The sequence below is a fragment of the Dermacentor albipictus genome, chromosome 6, assembly GCF_038994185.2.
Source record: "Dermacentor albipictus isolate Rhodes 1998 colony chromosome 6, USDA_Dalb.pri_finalv2, whole genome shotgun sequence".
In the NCBI taxonomy this organism is placed as follows: domain Eukaryota; kingdom Metazoa; phylum Arthropoda; class Arachnida; order Ixodida; family Ixodidae; genus Dermacentor; species Dermacentor albipictus.
The window spans coordinates 103,820,702-103,826,701 of NC_091826.1; the positions used below are offsets into that span (position 1 = coordinate 103,820,702).

Genomic DNA, 6,000 nt, shown 5'->3' on the forward strand with positions numbered 1-6,000 from the left:
GAGGGGTCGGAGGCGGCTGAGTCGAATTGTCATCGCCGGGAGCCATGAAGCTAGGCTCGACGTACCGTCCACTGCGAAGCTCCGTGACGAGGTACAGGGAACGTCCACCTCCACCAGATATGTTACGTAAGAAGACGCAAATGAAAAGCTATATACAAGTATATTTACAACGTAATACGCCGCACTTGGCCAAGAGGCAACAGCCCGCGCTAGCCTCTAATCGTTGTCGTCGTCTTCGTACCGCTCGCCTCTTCGTCATCGGTAATACTATTCCGTAGCAATATAATAAAGGCGCTAAAAATCTATCTATAAGCGCGCGTGCGCCTATAAAGGTAAAAAACGAACATGCACATCCAATCACACATTAAAGGAGATGGCCAATTCTTTTTCTTTTTTTTGCCAGTCTAAGCAAGTAATCACTAGTTGACACATGAGGGCCCCTTGCAATACATAGTACACTCCTACATTTCACGACCAGACGTCCCTCGAATGCAGCGCTTTTACTGAAGGTCGAATGGTGAATGTATTCTTTGTTCACTAAGGTTATTTTTGGCGCACGGGCATAGCTTCAAGCGTTCGTAGGCCCTAGGTTGCCCTGCGGTTCAAATAGCACTTGCATGGCGCACACGGATGTCAAAAAACTCCCCTCATAAAACTCATGAAAGTCCGGCCTCAGTGGTACATCAGTTAACTCACAATAATGTTACTTCACAATAACTAGAATTACCTCGCAATAACTTAGAATCTTTGAGTGCAACCTATGTATTTTCTGCGTCTGTTCAAAAAAAATGTTGTCCCTTGCTACGAATCTTAACAGACCTCATATGGCCACAATACGCCACTAATAAAGGGAACATGAGGCATCCGCCCAAACGTAGCTAAGTGCTACAAAAGAAGCCCATACTGGTTCCTCGAAAGAAAAGTCTCGTAGTTAAAGAAAAATTCCTCCTGCTCCGGGACTCGAGTCCGGGACCACTGCTTTTCCGGGGCGGCCGCTTTGCCATCTGAGCTAACCAGTCGGCTAGCAGATGGCAGGGAGAAGTCAAATTTATCAACAGCTCAAAGCAAATACAAGAGTTTGACGAGATAGTTCTGCGGAAACCCGCAAGGGAAAGTGAAGTAATTTATAAAGGGAAAATTAGACACCCACCCAAACGTAGCTAAGTGCTACTAAGTGTCATCTGCTAAGTGCCATCCGCTAGCCACCTGGTTAGCTCAGAAGGTAGAGCGGCTGCCTCGGAAAGGCGGTGGTCCCGGGTTCGAGTCCCGGACTAGAACAAATTTTTCTTCAACTGCGACGCTTTTCTTTCGAGGAAGCCGTATGGGTTTCCTTTGTAGCACGTAGCTACGTTTATCTGGATGTCTCATTTTCTCTTTATTGAACACTTCTCTCCGCCTTGCGGTTTTCCGCATAACTATTACGTCAGAATACGTCACTGCATGTGAAGTTCAAGGATATGATGCAGAGGCACTTCGGGATATAATTTCAATGGGCGAAAATATAGATGAGGACGTCTATATTTATGAGGACCACAGGGAGGCGGTGACAACAGATGCCTAACTCCGCAGTTATAGTAACAGAGGTCCCTTTAAGACCCTCTTTTCGTGGAGAAAAATTATAATACCGAGGCTTGCAGCGGTTTCATTAGCTTTGATAAGAAAAGAATGAAACAGCTGTCGCGATTTTTTTGAGGAACATAACCACCACTTAACTCTAATGAACAGTATTCAACAAGATGATCTCTTATATTGATACCATTGTGCAGCACGAGAAAAAAAACTTATCACATTTGGGCAGTTTTTCTGCCAGAACCAAGCCTGCAGCGACGAAACCAGAAAAAGAAAGAGCAAACCCCCGAAGGATGTTCCCACCATATTCTCATTGAGTGTGGCCCTCCCTTCTACAACATACCCACTCAGATCGTGACCAGCCTGCTGGTCCCTTCCACAGAATGAGCTGTCTCTCTTCATGCGATCACCCTACTGTGCAGTTTTGAACAGCAAACCTGCTTGCATGTTATTGCGTCTCATACTTTGTTGAAATATATAAAATAAATCGCTTAATTCTGAGCGGTTTCCCCACATGTACATTGCTTCCAATGTGAAACTTCTCTGTACGTGCACGTGCTATCACCGCTCTTTACTCGACAAGCCTTGTACTCGAGTACCACCTTTGTCTTCGTGACATCGCACAGTAGACGTCGAACACTGTGCAATCTCCTGATTCGCATTGTTGTATTGATCACGTGTGGGCGGTGCAGTGTTAGACGTCAAAATTGCAAACGGTTTAAATTGTAACATATATCGCAAAATTTCTGCAATAAGGCAGAAATAACATAAATTTAGGCTATGCCACGATGGCATCATAAACCTATTTGATTTGATGCAAAGAAAAGTCGGCTTAACCTGAGATCTAACTTTTTCTTTATTTTTTTTCATTTGTTTTCCTACAACGGCAAGTTTTATCCCGTTCAGGCATAGACAGCTTCCCGTGAATCTCTTATGCAAAGTTAAGCTATGATACAGTGCCAACACATCTTTTCCACAAAGATGTTTTACCACCAAGTAAAACATGCCTGTATATGTCATATAATGGAACACGCCTGGTATCTGCCAAAACGCGATCCTTGCTGCGCAGTAGCAGCATCGCGCCTTGTGGCCTCGGCGTATTAGAACACCGTTCGAGGAGCTAGAGCTCGACGTTAAACATGTTTTTTTTTTTCTTTTCCACGCCTGATCTCCGATTGAAAGGACCCATTGTTTCATAAAACGGCACCACGTATGTACGAAAAGGGACTGCTGCACTGGAACCAGCACCGAATGGTATGCTGATGACTGCATATGTCTATCTTACGTTTGAGTGATTGTGTTAACTTGTGAACTTTGTTAACTTGTGCTAACATGAATTTTGTTAACCAAAGGTGATATTTTTCACTTTTCTTTCCCTTGTAATAAAAGAAGTTTGATTGTGCAATAATGTTAAAGGATCCCCTTCGGAGCCGGAGTTTTCTTGGTTCCAACTCGCGGAAATTTTTGTTTTACTCATTTTACTTTTCCAGGGCTTCAAGCATAACATTACAAGGAGCTGCGAAGTCGCAGAGGGCATTGATGCTACAGAGGTATCCTAACTCATAGCTGATAAATATCTTTAAGCAATATCCCATTGTTCTGCCACGGTGGGGCAGGTGAATTACAGCCCCACCCTCCAACTCCTCTCAGCCAGTTCGCTAGTGAGGGGTAACTGTGAGCGCCGTCTTTTATGCAGGCGGAATGCGGCCATGGACACAGAGAAGTGCTGCATATGGACGAGCTCTAACGCCGGGAGCCTCCAACGCTTACTAGACGCCACCGGCTTAAGCACCCGGCTTTTATCCGCATTTCTTTTTGTAGGCTTATATGCCGTCGCTACTGCATTAGTAATAATAATATTGATAAGAATATGTTTATTTGCATCAAATACACAGGTGATGCTCGAGACCACCAGAAAAAAGCTGCCGACATCGAAAGCTTGACTAAGCCATAGACCTCTATTGTGTACGAGTATTTGTGAACTAGAAGTGAACAGTTACTTATCCCAGCAGAACAGAGTCATACTCTGTCTTCCTGTGCCTTTACGCAGAAGTATTTGGCTGAGAGCTTAATGCACAATCTCAAACAGTTTATTTATGCACCCTGATCGGCAATGTCCGAAGGCCCTATAAACGTCCACAGCGCAGTTCTGGAGCCAATGTTCTCGATAGCAGGCCGCATTTACTACCGATATGAACAGTGAATGGCATGCATATAATTTTGTTTTTGTATCATCACTATATAACACCGCTCAGAAAAATTCAAACCCATCCCATCAGCGTAAGTAAAGCCATCATTAAGGCTGGGCAGTAGAAGGTGTGTGTTACGCGCGTTCTTCGGCATATATTGAGTCAAGGGATGTGATAATCTGGGGAAAAATATTGAAGGCTACAAATCATCCTTTGTAGGCACTTACATGGTCATAAATAGATCTAGAAATGAAGTGATCCTAAACGCACTTAAGCTAAGTAATAACGTGCATTACAACTATTTGTTGGCATAAATGACGGAAACACGTTCTCAGGATACAGCGATTCTGCGAGAAATGTGGAAACCAATTAGACGAAAGTAATATTAGCGATGCATATGGTGTCTTACGTTAATATATTTGTTTCTTGGTGAAAAGGTTAGCGAACACTTGGGTAGGCTACTACGAATATTGTCGACAAAACGGGTGTTGCAGCAGTTCCATCTGCTGTTACAGGAATGGTGCATTCAAGTTGATGAGGTATTTGGCGTTCTGCTGGTGGTTAAGTGTGGTCGCACGTGAAAGGCATCACATTCATTCCACAGACGCAGAGGTGTGGCGACATGACCAAATCTGGTAAGCATTGCTTACCCGCTTTTGTAGAAGTACGGGTAACTCCTGTAAAAGTACGGGCAAACTAGGGATCGAGGACAGCGCCATTCAGCAGCCGCGAATGGGCGGTAAAACTATGCTGCAGTGCCTTTGTTTTGCAGACATCAGGGAGCAGCGTGTACAAGACCAAGCGCCATTCGCAGACATTTTTCATTCAATGTGGAAGAGCAGCTATCCTAAATATTGACTTTTTCCATCCTTGAGGCCTTAAATTACGCGGACAACAATCAGCAGTCGGCTCTGAAAGGCGTTCTATTTCACGAATACAAATAAAGCTGGCGGAACGTATGTGTACGCATTGTGTCTTTCAGGCACAGGTGCCTGATGATTTAGCATTTTTGATCACCGGGAGAATAGCGCTATTCGTTTCTGTTGGCACAAAGAGAATCTCAGCCTGTAACACTATCTCCCATAGCGCTAACACTGCCTTCCACGACTTTTTGTATGTGTTAACCGTTTAATTAAAGGTTCAGTTATATTTTCTTGCCACCGAACATAAACACTCGAGATGTGCTCGCGCCGTTGGCGTTGCTGTGAATGCTTGACTCGCGCAGGCAAGGTACGCTCTTTGCCAGCGAGTCCAACCACACATATGGCCTGCGCGCCACGTGAAATGTTTGTCGTCAATTCTCTCATTTGCACCATGAATCACGTGGTTAATTGTGTTTGATAACATTTTTTGGACTGTTGTGGTCGGTGTATAAGTTCCCTCGGCTACCACTTTTAAGGTAAGGCACGTAGTCCCTAGCCTACTACCGGCTCAACGTCTTTCCTATTGACCGGTGCTGCTCAATGACTAGGCCTTGCAAACAGGCAAGTGCTGCAGCCACCACTAAAGCCCGACGCACCACGTCACGTTCTCCGGGGTCGAAACATCGTCTCATTCCCGAAGCAGGCCGCCTCGTCGGAGAGTGCGCCCATGCGACGCTGAGCCGAGTGCCCTGCCAGGGTTCTGACGATGTGAGGTCCGATTCTTATAGCACATAACACAGCCCAGGGATCTCGCATCTGACCTCTGCCAATATACCAAACCACACTGCGCTACGTAGAACTCCAGTAAGTGAAATGGTGCCTGGTGCAACATCACTTACTGGTGATGTTGGTGCAAAGGATTTTGCCGGATTCCATACTTAAATGGCGAGTTCTGGATGCAGCTACTCGCCACCGAGATAACTTCTTTTTATTTTTGTTCCATGTTGCCTTCGTAGCAACTGCTTTTCTTCGCCATCGGAAGAGTGGCTTCCAAACGCATTTCGGAAGCTCGAAACGCTACACTATCGTACAAATTTGTGAAGTGTGCTCCAGCTTCTACATGTCCACTTTGTCCATCCTGTGATCCGGCCAGCTAAGGACGCCTGCATCAATACATCAAGGTTTCAAGGCTTTGCTCTGCACAAACCAAAAAAAAAATAAGCAGTCCCAGTAAGGGAGCATTCGTCGCAATCACTTGATACCCACAAGGCACTTTGGAAGGTACACACTCGGGAAGACGCCGTCCTTCCGGTCGAGGCGTATTTAGCCTTCGGCGAAGATTACGGGCGCTACGCCGTCTGCGGCGTACACTGCAGACT

The 6,000-nt window shown here is 45.4% G+C and overlaps 1 protein-coding gene across 2 annotated transcripts in view; it reads right to left on the reverse strand.

The window, feature by feature from the left end:
• LOC139046993 (uncharacterized) overlaps window positions 1-4,574 on the reverse strand; it is a 41,629-nt gene extending 37,055 nt beyond the window's left edge. Inside the window, exon 1 of one of the 2 annotated variants that reach the window (XM_070520920.1) lies at window positions 4,409-4,574. The gene's annotated coding sequence lies outside the window, so the exon portion shown is untranslated. Of the gene's footprint in view, window positions 1-4,167; window positions 4,218-4,408 lie in introns of those variants that run through there. The other variant, XM_070520921.1, reaches the window with a different exon arrangement.
• Window positions 4,575-6,000: the final 1,426 nt, after the last annotated feature.